The 13288-nt window shown below is 41.7% G+C and overlaps 1 pseudogene; it reads left to right on the forward strand.

The window, feature by feature from the left end:
- Positions 1-12137: 12137 nt before the first annotated feature.
- LOC112400018 (cytosolic beta-glucosidase-like) overlaps positions 12138-13288 on the forward strand; it is a 144066-nt pseudogene continuing 142915 nt past the window's right edge.

A 13288-nucleotide genomic window follows, 5' to 3' on the forward strand; every position in this document is an offset into this window, starting at 1 on the left:
TCTGTTTGTTCTGAAAATTACTCAATAATAAATCCTTAATTATATAGCAGTATGGCTTTTTGAAATGTTGAGTGATGCATTGCTGTTGTTTTATGTTGCTTTCATGCTAAATCTTATGGTGTGTATGGCCTTCAATCAATAAATGCAAATGATGTAATGGAATCCCACTTGAGTCTGCCATTAATTATCTCACAGATATCTTCATTGCAGGGCTGGTGATATGGGCCAACATTCAAGACAGCTAGAAAAAAATATCCACTAATGTTTCTTTATTTGGAGGGGATTTATGATCTGTAGAGACACATGAATCATGTATGTATACACACATCCACTTTCATGTACCTAGGTCTATACTCACTCATACATATTTACATAAAACGACATGTGTGGATAAATAGACATAAACATGCAAATATATATTATAGATATGGACACATATGCATATATATGTATCTATGTATATATAGATACAGGTACACACACCTCAAATATATATGTGTACTGTATACGAATCTTTTGGTTGCAAGTAGCAGGAAATTCGACCCAAATAGACCTAAACCATAAAAGGAATTTATTTGTTCTCAAAGTTTTGGTTTCTTCCATCTTTCCTCCAGATCCAAAAGCTAGTCCTCTTCATATTTATGAAATGGTTGCCAAAACCTTCCACATTCGCAGGAAGAGCATGACTTTTTAGACAGTTTCTATGAAAGAGTGAGAAGCTTCTTTCTCAGAAACCCTAACATACATTTTCTCATGTCTCATTGGGTTTCAAGCCCAGCTCTGATCTAATCCCAGTAACTAATGAGATGAGATGTGAAAATGGCCTTAAATTAATCCCTGGAGCTTGTGGGTTATTGGGTGGGGTGCAGTGTCAGCATGTCCAGAAGCACAGAGTCTGTAGAGGGGAGAGGCAGATACCCAAAGGAAAATCAGATTCGGTTACTAAGAGAATCCTGAGAGTTGACTGCATTCTAGATGGCCCAGATTAAGAAATGCCTCAGCCGCTGGCTTCCACACATACATCACAGTTGTCAGAATCTTCACAGTCGAAGATTTGTTTTATAACTGATTTACTTTCTGGACTTCATGTTTTGACAGATTCTATCTGCTAAGAAACTGAGAGCATTGTTATAACTAACTCATTGTTGCATTTTCATGCATGAGAAACTGGTATTATTACCACAATGAGTTTACATAATTCAGCCTAAAGCAATAAAATGGGTGTTTTAGATAGCCTGGGAGACCTGATAGGAAGTAAATATACAATTGCAATTAGGAATACTGAAATATTAAAAATAGCTTGATGAGTCTCAGGAGTCCAGGGCCTTGTTTGGGGTCACTTTTGTAAAACATACATCCTTAGGTCAGGGTTTGAGCAGATCTTTCTTGGCAAAGGTAGAAAATCAAGATGAATACTTCTCTGCACACACAACTGAGGGTAGAATTGCCCTTTGGTGTGCCTCACCCCACCTGGCCCTCCTTCACTTCCTGTTTCACTTCCTTTTTCCTCTAGTGATAGGATATCACCAAGAGGCTCCCCTGCTGGAAAAGAGTATTTGGAAGTCACCAAACTTTTTCCTCTGGCTTTTTTGGTTTAAAACATAGTCATTATTCGGTATTCAGAGAGTGTATTTATCAGCCAGTCCCCGATCTCAGTGATTTAGCAAAGTAAACATTTATTTCTCATTCACACCACAGTGCAAAGTGGGCTGCTTGTGGGGTAGGTACTGGGGTCTGCTCTACGCGTTGATATAGGGAACCAGGCCTCTTCTATCTAAGGAGTTCCTAGGACATCGGAGTTCTCCAGTGGCACCTTTAAATCCGATCTGTGGATGAAGGGCAATGATGACATATGGACAAAACACGGATGATTGTGTGGGCAGATTTCAGTGATCTAGCTTGGAAATGGTGCATATTCTTTCTGCCCACATTCCACTAACTGCAAGGGAGGTGACACATGTGGTCTAATTGTGTGCCCAGATGGAAAAGGAACCAGGATTTGGCTAACCCATGGCAATCTTTGCTGCAGATAGAAAAATGCTTATTTAGAACCGTACTTTTCTCCTGATACAGGTACACAGGAACATTGTGAATGCCAGGAGTTTTGAATCTTGGCATTTCAAATTGGGAGGGTCAAAGTCTTGACTGATGGAGCTGAATCCCTATTGAGTAACAGCTTGTATTGCAGTCAACAAAGAGTTTCTGCGAGATATATTTTTACCCCAGAGGGCACTGCATTTATAGTCTCTGTGCACTCCAGGACTTCTAGAGAGAGCACACTAGTAGCCAAACCCATAATGCAAGTAACATATTCATTTCCCTCCAGCTTGGAATGTGGACAGAGTTTGGTGGCTGTCCTGAATAGCAGGATTTGGTGTGCTGTTCTGAGGCAGTACCCTGGGAAGGTGGCAGGATCTCAAAGGGATTACTGTGTTGTTTTGAAAGGGAGTTGAACCTAAGGGCTCAGATTTATACACTTAAAGTATTCCCATGCCTCAAAAGCAGAGAGTCAGTGGACTGGAAGGGACAATGGCACGTGTGGAGACTGGATAGTGGACATGTTGGCATTAACCAGTAGGGACCAAAATTGGGAGGTGAGAGAATGGGGCCACTAGGCATTAAAAAAAAAATTTGCTCTTCACAAGACCTTAATTATCTTGTATGGCCCTAAAATGGAGTGGAGGGGACTCAGTGACAAATTAAATTACCAGCCAGTTTTGCTAGATGAGGCCATGAAATCAGACTTCTTTTTTTTTTTTTTTTTTGCGGTACGCGGACCTCTCACTGTTGTGGCCTCTCCCGTTGCGGAGCACAGGCTCCGGACGCACAGGCTCAGTGGCCATGGCTCACGGGCCCAGCCGCTCCGTGGCACGTGGGATCTTCCTGGACCGGGGCACGAACCCGTGTCCCCTGCATCGGCAGGCGGACTCTCAACCACTGTGCCACCAGGGAAGCCCCAGACTTCTTTCTGTATAAAGAAAACAAAGAAATAATTTTTTTTCTTACTCAAGATGGAGGCTGCGAATTCATAGGTCTTACAGTCAGAAGGGCTTTAATGCAGGAGTGTTAGTGGAATGAGCTCTCTGTAAGATGAGAATACAGAGAGATTGTGGGCAGCAGTGGAAGCTACTAGAGAGAGTGTTGGGAGAGCTAAGGTTCCTTTGGGCCCCTCAAGACCCTTTTGGGGGCCCACACTTATACTAAGACAAGATTTGCCTTTTTCACTCTCATCTTTCTTTCCTCTATGTGTATACAGTAGAGTTCTCCAGAGGCAACGAGTCGAATGAGAAGTAGATATAAACATCCAGCTGTCTTCTCTTAAGCCAGGCATAAAAGAGATTTGCAAATATGCAAAACACTCTACTCACTAAATATTCTTTGTTTATGATTATATGATTACTTTTCATAAAATATTTATGCTCACATGCTTTTTATTGCTGTTTTAAATGAAGTCATAAGTAAATATTCTTAAAATTTCAGTTTTAGCTTCAAATAGAGTAAATAGTGATAAATACAACCTACTTTTTAAAAAGCTCTTTAGGGGTTTCAATTCTTTTTAAGAATGTAAAGAGGTCCTGACACCAAAATTCTTGAGAGTGCTAGACTGGAGAATTCCATCAGAGCTGAGAAAAATTAAATTCGGCCATTTGTGGTCTAATAATTTCAGAGAATGTGGAGAACTGAGAAAGTATAGTTTTTCTTTCTAGAGAAAAATCATTAGAAGAGCAGTTAGCTAGGGGTTATGGTGTAGATGGCCATTGGTGGGATAACTAAATTTTAATAACACTTCATCCAGCAATTTGTAAACCTAAAAAATTACAATACTGCCATCTAGTGTATCATAATGAAAATATTTTAATATTTATTTATGTTTCATTCAACATATGATTGCTTCACAACTGAAAGAATATAAGGACTTTAATTTAATACCATGCCCTGTACTTTTTTAAACAGCTTTATTGGAGTATAATTGCTTTACAATGGTGTGTTAGTTTCTGCTTTACAACAAAGTGAATCAGTTATACCTGTACATTAGTCTCCATATCTCTTCCCCCTTGCGTCTCTCTCCCTCCCACCCTCCCTATTCCACCCATCTAGGCAGTCACAAAGCATCGAGCTGATCTCCCCGTGCTATGCGGCTGCTTCCCACTAGCTATCTATTTTACATTTGGTAGTGTATATATGTCCATGCCGCTCTCTCACTTTGTCCCAGCTTACCCTTCCCCCTCCCCATGTTCTCTAGTCCATTCTCTAGTAGGTCTGCGTCTTTGTTCCCGTCTTGCCCCTAGGTTCTCCATGACCATTTATTTTTTTTAGATTCCATATATATGTGTTAGCATACGGTATTTGTTTTTCTCTTTCTGACTTACTTCACTCTGGATGACAGTCTCCAGGTCCATCCACCTCACTATAAACAACTCAGTTTCGTGCCTTTTTATGGCTGAGTAATATTCCATTGTATATATGTGCCACATCTTCTTTATCCATTCATCTGTTGAGGGACACTTAGGTTGCTTCCATGTCCTGGCTATTGTAAATAGAGCTGCAATGAAGATTTTGGTACATGACTCTTTTTGAATTATGGTTTTCTCAGGGTATATGTCCAGTAGTGGGATTGCTGGGTCGTATGGTAGTTCTATTTTTAGTTTTTTAAGGAACGTCCATACTGTTCTCCTAGTGGCTGTATCAATTTATATTCCCACCAACAGTGCAAGAGGGTTCCCTTTTCTCCAAACCCTCTCCAGCATTTATTGTTTGTAGATTTTTTGATGATTGCCATTCTGAGCAGTGTGAGATGATATTTCATTGTAGTTTTGATTTGCATTTCTCTAATGATTAATGATGGTGAGCATTCTTTCATGTGTGTGTTGGAAATCTGTATACCTTCCTTGGAGAAATTTCTATTTAGGTCTTCTGCCCATTTTTGGATTGGGTTGTTTGTTTTTTTGATATTGAGCTACATGAGCTGCTTGTATATTTTGTAGATTAATCCTTTGTCAGTTGCTTCATTTGCAAATATTTTTTCCCATTCTGAGGGTTGTCTTTTAGTCTTGTTTATGGTTTCCTTTGCTGTGCAAAAGCTTTTAAATTTCATTAGGTCCCATTTGTTTATTTTTGTTTTTATTTCCATTACTCTAGGAGGTGGGTCAGAAAGGATCTTGTTGTGACTTATGTCATAGAGTGCTCTGCCTATGTTTTCCTCTAAGAGTTTGCTGGTGTCTGGCCTTACATTTAGGTCTTTAATCCATTTTGAGTTTATTTTTGTGTATGGTGTTAGGGAGTGTTCTAATTTCATTCTTTTACACGTAGCTGTCCTGTTTTCCCAGCACCACTTATTGAAGAGGCTGTCTTTTCTCCACTGTATATTCTTACCACCTTTATCAAAAATAAGGTGACCATATGTGCATGGGTTTACCTCTGGGCTTTCTATCCTGTTCCATTGATCTATATGTCTGTTTCTGTGCCAGTACCATACTGTCTTGATTACTGTAGCACTGTAGTATAGTCTGAAGTCAGGGAGCCTGACTCTTCCTGCTCCATTTTTCTTTCTCAAGATTGCTTTGGCTATTCGGGGTCTTTTGTGTTTCCATACAGATTATGAAATTTTTTGTTCTAGTTCTGTGAAAAATGCCAGTGGTAGTTTGACAGGGATTGCACTGAATCTGTAGATTGTTTTGGGTTGTAGAGTCACTTTCACAATGTTGATTCTTCCAATTCAAGATCATGGTATATCTCTCCATCTATTTGAATAATTTTTTTTGTGTGTGTGTGTGTGTTACGTGGGCCTCTCCCTGCTGTGGCTTCTCACGTTGCGGAGCACAAGCTCCAGACAGGCAGGATCAGTGGCCATGGCTCACGGGTCCAGCCGCTCCGTGGCATGTGGGATCTTCCCGGACCAGGGCACGAACCCGTGTCACCTGCATCAGCAGGCTGACTCTCAACCACTGCGCCATCAGGGAAGCCCTATTTGTATCATCTTTAATTTCTTTAATCAGTGTCATAATTTTCTGCACACAGGTCTTCTGTCTCGTTAGGTAGGTTTATTCCTAGATATTTTATTCTTTTTGTTGCAATGGTAAATGGGAGTGTTTTCTTAACTTCACTTTCAGATTTTTCATCATTAGTGTATAGGAATGCAAGAGATTTCTGTGCATTAATTTTGTGTCCTGCTACTTTACCAAATTCATTGATTAGCTCTAGTAAGTTTCTGGTAGCATCTTTAGGATTCTCTGTGTATAGTATCATGTCATCTGCAAACAGTGACAGCTTTACTTTTTTTTTTCCAATTTGGATTCCTGTTATTTCTATTCCTTCTCTGATTGCTCTGGCCAAAACTTCCAAAACTATGTTGAATAATAGTGGTGAGAGTGTGCAACCTTGTCTTATTCCTGATCTTAGAGGAAATGGTTTCAGTTTTTCACCATTGAGCATGATGTTGGCTGTGGGTTTGTCATATATGGCCTTTATTATGATTAGGAAAGTTCCCTCTATGCCTACTTTCTGGAGGGATTTTATCATAAATCGGTGTTGAATTTTGTTGAAAGCTTTTTCTGCATCTATTGAGATGATCATATAGTTTTTCTCCTTCAATTTGTTAATATGGTGTATCACGTCGATTGATTTGCGTATATTGAAGAATCCTTGCATTCCTGGGATAAACCCCACTTGATCATAGTGTATGATCCTTTTAATGTGCTGTTGGATTCTGTTTGCTAGTATTTTGTGGAGGATTTTTGCATCTATGTTCATCAGTGAAATTGGCCTGTAGTTTTCTTTCTTTGGGACATCTTTGTCTGGTTTTGGTATCAGAGTGATGGTGGCCTCATAGAATGTGTTTGGGAGTGTTCCTCCCTCTGTTATATTTTGGAAGAGTTTGAGAAGGATAGGTGTTAGTTCTTCTCTAGATGTTTGATAGAATTCGCCTCTGAAGCCATCTGGTCCTGGGATTTTGTTTGTTGGAAGATTTTTTATCACAGTTTTAATTTCAATGCTTGTGATTGGTCTGTTCATATTTTCTATTTCTTCCTGGTTCAGTCTCAGAAGGTTGTGCATTTCTAAGAATTTGTCCATTTCTTCTAGGTTGTCCATTTTATTGGCATAGAGTTGCTTGTAGTAATCTCTCATGATCCTTTCTATTTCTGGAGTGTCAGTTGTTACTTCTCCTTTTTCATTTCTATTTCTATTGATTTGAGTCTTCTCCCTTTTTTTCTTGATAAGTATGGCTAATGGTTTATCAATTTTGCTTATCTTCTCAAAGAACTAGTTTTTAGTTTTATTGATCTTTGCTATCATTTCCTTCATTTCTTTTTCATTTATTTCTGATCTGATCTTTATGATTTCTTTCCTTCTGCTAACTTTGTGGGTTTTTGGTTCTTCTTTCTCTAATTGCTTTAGGTATAAGGTTAGGTTGTTTATTTGATATGTCTCTTGTTTCTTAAGGTAGGATTGTATTGCTATAAACTTCCTTCTTAGAACTGCTTTTGCTGCATCCCATACGTTTTGGGTGGTAGTATGTGTCCCTAGGTCTGAAGTGGGTCTCTTGTAGACAGCATATATGTTGGTCTTGTTTTTGTATGCATTCAGCCAATCTATGTCTTGTTTGGAGCATTTATTCCATTTACATTTAAGGTAATTATTGATCTATGTGTTCCTATTACCATTTTCTTAATTGTTTTGGGTTTGCTATTGGAGGTCTTTTCCTTCTCTTGTGTTTCCTGCCTAGAGAAGTTCCTTTAGCATTTGTTGTAAAGCTGGTTTGGTGGTGCTGAATTCTGTCAGCTTTTGCTAAGTTTCTGCTGAAAGATCAGCTGTTAACCTTATGCGGATTCCCTGATGTGTTATTTGTTGTTTTTCCCTTGCTGCTTTTAGTATTTGTTCTTTGTATTTAATTTTTGATACTTTGATTAATATGTGTCTTGGCATGTTTCTCCTTGGATTTATCCTGTAAGGGATTCTCTGTGCTTCCTGGACTTGATTAACTATTTCCTTTCCCATATTAGGGAAATGTTCAGTTATAACCTCTTCAAGTATTTTCTCAGTCCCTTTCTTTTTCTCTTCTTCTTCTGGGACCCCTATAATTTGAATGTTGGTGCGTTTAATGTTGTCCCAGAGGTCTCTGAGACTGTCCTCAATTATTTTGATTCTTTTTTCTTTATTTTGCTCTGCAGTAGTTATTTCCACTATTTTATCTTCCACGTTACCCGTTCTTCTGCCTCAGTTATTCTGCTATTGATCCCTTCTAGAGAATTTTTAATTTCACTTATTGTGTTGTTCATCACTGTTTGTTTGCTCTTTAGTTCTTCTAGGTCTTTGTTAAATGTTTCTTGTATTTTCTCCATTCTTTTTCCAAGATTTTGGATCATTCTTACTATCATTATTCTGAATTCTTTTTCAGGTGGACTGCGTATTTCCTCTTCATTTGTTAGGTCTGGTGGGTGTTTATATTTCTCCTTCATCTGCTGTGTGTTTCTCTGTCTTCTCATTTTGCTTAACTTACTGTGTTTGGGTTCTCCTTTTCATAGGCTGCATGTTCGTAGTTCCTGTTGTTTTTGGTGTTTGTCACCAGTGGCTAAGCTTGGTTCAGTGAGTTGTGTAGGCTTCCTGGTGGAGGGGACTAGTGCCTGTGTTCTGGTGTATGAGGCTGGATCTTGTCTTTCTGGTGGGCCGGTCCACGTCTGGTGGTGTGTTTTGGGGTGTCTGTGGCCTTATTATGATTTTAGGCAGCCTCTGTGCTCATGGATGGGGCTGTGTTCCTGTCTTGCTAGTTGTTTGGCATGGGGTGTCCAGCACTGTAGCTTGCAGGTCATTGAGTGGAGCTGGATCTTGGCTTTGAGATGGAGATCTCTGGGAGATTTTTGCCGGTTGGTATTACGTGGAGCTGGGAGGTCTCTCGTGGACCAGTGTCCTGAACTTTGCTCTCCCACCTCAGTGGTACAGCCTGGATGCCTGGCTGGAGCACCAACAGCCCGTCCTCCATACGGCTCAGAATAAAAGGAAGGAAAAAAAGAAAGAAAGAAAGAGGAAGATAAAGTAAAAAAGTAAAATCAAATAAAGTTATTAAAATAAAAAATAATTATTAAGAAAAAATTGTTTTTAAGTAATAAAAAACAAACAAAAAAACCAGACAGAACCTTAGGACAAATGGTAAAAACAAAGCTATACAGACAAAATCACACACAGAAACATACACATACACACTCACAAAAAGAGAAAAAGGGGGAAAAAATATATATATATATCATTGCTCCCAAAGTCCACCTCCTCAATTCGGGATGATTCGTTGCCTATTCAGGATTCCGCAGACGCAGGGTACATCAAGTTGATTGCGGAGATTTAATCTGCTGCTTCTGAGGCTGCTGGGACAGATTTCCCTTTCTCTTCTTTGTTCGCACAGCTCCCGGGGTTCAGTTTGGGATTTGGCCCCGCCTCTGCGTGTAGGTTAACTGAGGGCGTCTGTTCTTCGCTCAGGCAGGACGGGGTTAAAGGAGCCGCTGATTGAGGGCCTCCGGCTCACTCAGGCCTGGGGGAGAGGGCGGGGCACGGAGTGGGGGCGGGCCTGCGGCTGCAGACGCCGCCGTGACGTTGCAGCAGCCTGAGGCGCGCCGTGCGTTCTGCCGGGGAAGTTGTCCCTGGATCCCGGGACCCTGGCAGTGGCGGGCTGCACAGGCTCCCCTGAAGGGCGGTGTGGAGAGTGACCTGTGCTCGCACACAGACTTCTTGGTGGCAGCGGCAGCAGCAGCCTTAGCGTCTCATGCCCGTCTCTGGGGTCCGTGCTTTTAGCCGCGGCTCTCGCCCGTCTCTGGAGCTCCTTTAAGCAGCGTTCTTAATCCCCTCTCCTCGCGCACCAGGAAACAAAGAGGTAAGAAAAAGTCTCTTGCCTCTTCAGCAGCTCCAGACTTTTTCCCTGACTCCCTCCCGGCTAGCCGTGGTGCACTAACCCCTTCAGGCTGTGTTCACGCGCCAACCCCAGTCCGCTCCCTGGGATCCAACTGAAGCCCAAGCCTCAGCTCCCAGCCCCGGCCCACCCCGGCGGATGAGCAGAGAGGCCTCTCCGGCTGGTGAGTGCTGGTCGGCCCTGATCCTCTGTGCGGGAATCTCTCCGCTTTGCCCTCTGCACCCCTGTTGCTGTGCTCTCTTCCATGACTCTGAAGCTTCTCCCCTCTGCCACCTGCAGTCTCCGCCAGTGAAGGGGCTTCCTAGTGTGTGGAAACTTTTCCTCCTTCACAGCTCCCTCCCACTGGTGCAGGTCCTGTCCCTATTCTTTTGTCTCTGTTTTTTCTTTTGCCCTACCCAGGTACGTGGGGAGTTTCTTGCCATTTGGGAGGTCTGAGGTCTTCTGCCAGCGTTCAGTAGGTGTTCTTCCACATGTAGATGTATTTCTGATGTATTTGTGGGGAGGAAGGTGATCTCCACGTCTTACTCTTCCGCCATCTTGAAGCTCCTCCGCCCTGTATTTTTAATGTTTATTTCGCCAAACACATACCCTTTAAATATCTTCCCTCATTTCCTTTGAGAGTTAACCTCTTCTTTCTTCTTAGGATTAGGATAACTGGAGAGGGTAGGATTTCAACCTAGTTATACCTCATTCCAGTCTTGTGTTTCTGTCATTACACAGTGTAGGATGAATTACTGCTGTCTTAGGGGAACTGAATCAGTAACTCTCCTCACTTTGATTTTTCCTGACTCCTCTTTTCACAGGCATTAAAAAAACAACTTAATTTTGGATCAATTTTAGATGTACAGAAACGTTGCCAAGATAGTACAGAGTATTCCCGTGTATCCCTCTCCCAGCTTCCCCTGTTGTCAACATCCTGCATGACTACGGTCCACAGGCTGTGTGTCTGGCACAGTGGATGAGAAATTCCACATCAAGCGTGTGACTGTGAAATTTCAGAAACAGAAGCTTGGGGAGCAGGGAGGGTGGGCTGGGGCACAAAACAGGTGACATATGAAAGAATAGGACTTGGATTGTCATCAGACTTCTCAGTTGCCACACTGGAAGCTAGAAAACCGTAAACCGATGCTTTCAAAATTCTGAATGAAAATTATTTCTACCATAAAATCCCATAGTAGCCAAACTACATATCAAGTGTGACATTAGAATAAAGATAATTGCAGAACTACAGGGTTTCAAAAAACGTGCCTCCCATGCCCATTTTATCAGAAAGTTATTCAAGGATTTGTTTCTCTAAAAAGGGAAAGGAAAAAAAGAGGGAGAAAGCCCAGGAGACTGGTGAGGGAAGTTAAAGACTACGTAGCTCTGTGGCTGCCTAAGAAACAAACAGTGCAGAGTGGAGCAAGCAAACAGAGGTGTTTAAACATAGATTCATAGTCCTGTCAGACTGTTTGGGGATAAATTAGTGATAAGAATAGAGGAATTTAAATATAAAATCCAGACAGTTGAACCCTGGAGAAAATGAAAAGTTGCCTGTAAGCATGGTATACTACACAGCTCAGCTTTGAGCCATACGCAGTCAAATTCATGTAAATATCGAATATTTATTTAAACAGAAGAGGTAATCCAACCACATCGGGTCGATGGAGGAAGGGGAGAGAGAGAGAGCACACATGCTAGGATCTTCCACCCTTATATCCAGAAGTCAATAGTTATTATCTAAAATTGAAAAACAAATTAAGAGGCACCAATCTCAGCCTATTATTTGACAACAGGGGAATAAATATCAGAAGAAACACTTGAAAATGGTGGCCTGTAGGGAGTGGGGATAAGGAATTGGGAGGAATTGGCCAAGGGAAAGTTCTAGTAGGATTATGTGACTTTTAAAAACAATGTCCATGTGTTTCATTAAAAGGGAAAAGATTAGATGAATGGGTGCCCTGCCAAAGCAGGGACCTGGTCTGTCCCCAGGCTGGCCCAACTCTGTTAAAAATCGGGGAGTGTCTGGAGAAGAACAGTATAAATGGTCCCCCTGAACCAAGTGTCTTGGCTTCAAATCGAGGCTGTGGCCAGTCAAGTGGGATGCTTTAATCAGGTTCCCTTCTTGTTTGCATACTCGTTTGCATTCTGAGACTTCTGTCAGGGTGAGAGTTCACTTACTGTTTGCACAGCTGCTGGGCTCCCCTGCCTGAAGGGTGCAGCTCTGTTGCCTGAGTGTTCCGGTCGGCCGTCTTCTGAAAGCATGGATTTTCCTGCAGGATTTGGTTGGGGGGCAGTCACTTCAGCTTATCAAGTGGAAGGTAGGAGAAGCTTCTTCCCCTTCTCCAGAGCTGGAATGGCTTACTTCTCATGGATTCTGTATGTCTGGGGAAGAAGGTCGGGTGAGGGGGCAAAAAGAAGCAAAAGGACTGAAGAGCCCATAACTGCATAAATGAAACTATCCCTTTTCACACAGAAGACACTTGCTTCCCATGTCCCTTTCCTTAGGCACAAGGGTGGTGGTGACGAGGGGCTGAAGACCCCTCTGCGGCTGTAATTTTGGTCCATTCCAGCTCATCTGAGACATCAGTGTACACTGCATTATATTTATATTTAGGTGGGGGAGGGTCACAAACGGGCTACTGAGAATGAATCACTTTAGAACTCCACAGTGAACTTGGCTGAAAGTTTCTTGAACACATTTCCCATAACCTCCCTAAAAATGATAACAATTTCTCCTATTGGTTAGAAAAATATTGACTAAATACCTTCAAGGAGTCCAAGAGACATCACTGAAGGATGTTCTTCAGTTGGGAGAGGTTCCCTGTTCTATTTCAAGGCACCCCCATTTCCTGGGTGGCTGAGAATTAACTGTGAGATGGCAAAGCACACCCAGAGTGGAGTTGGAGGTCTGAGTTCTGGTCTCCATCCTGCCAGGCATGAGCTTGTGAATCTGGTCTCCTCCTCTAGTCTCAGTTTCTTCCTATGAAAAATAGGAAGATTAGATTAGCTTTTTCCTATATATATTTTCCACCTAAGGAATTAGGGATTGTTAATAGCTATCATGGGAAAATATTTATTTGGTCAAATAAATGTGGAAACCCAGGGATAAATAAAGCTAAGAGAATTTCTGGCAGCATTCTCCTAGAACTGCTGTAGCAAATGACCATAAACTGGGAGGCTTAAACACAGAAATGTATTCTCTCACACTTCGGGGGGCCAGAGCTAGCCATCTGAAGATGTCATTAGCTAAGATAAGGTAAGCTCATACTGGAGTAGAGTGGGGCTTTAATCCAATATGACTGGTGTCCGTATAAGAAGAGGGAAATTTGGACACAGCAGCACATGTGGAGAATGTCATGTGACAATAGAGGCAGAGACTCAAGTGATGCAGCTTTAAACCAAAGAACACCA

This window comes from Neophocaena asiaeorientalis, unplaced genomic scaffold, assembly GCF_003031525.2.
Source record: "Neophocaena asiaeorientalis asiaeorientalis breed wild unplaced genomic scaffold, Neophocaena_asiaeorientalis_V1.1 scaffold397, whole genome shotgun sequence".
NCBI lineage: Eukaryota > Metazoa > Chordata > Mammalia > Artiodactyla > Phocoenidae > Neophocaena > Neophocaena asiaeorientalis.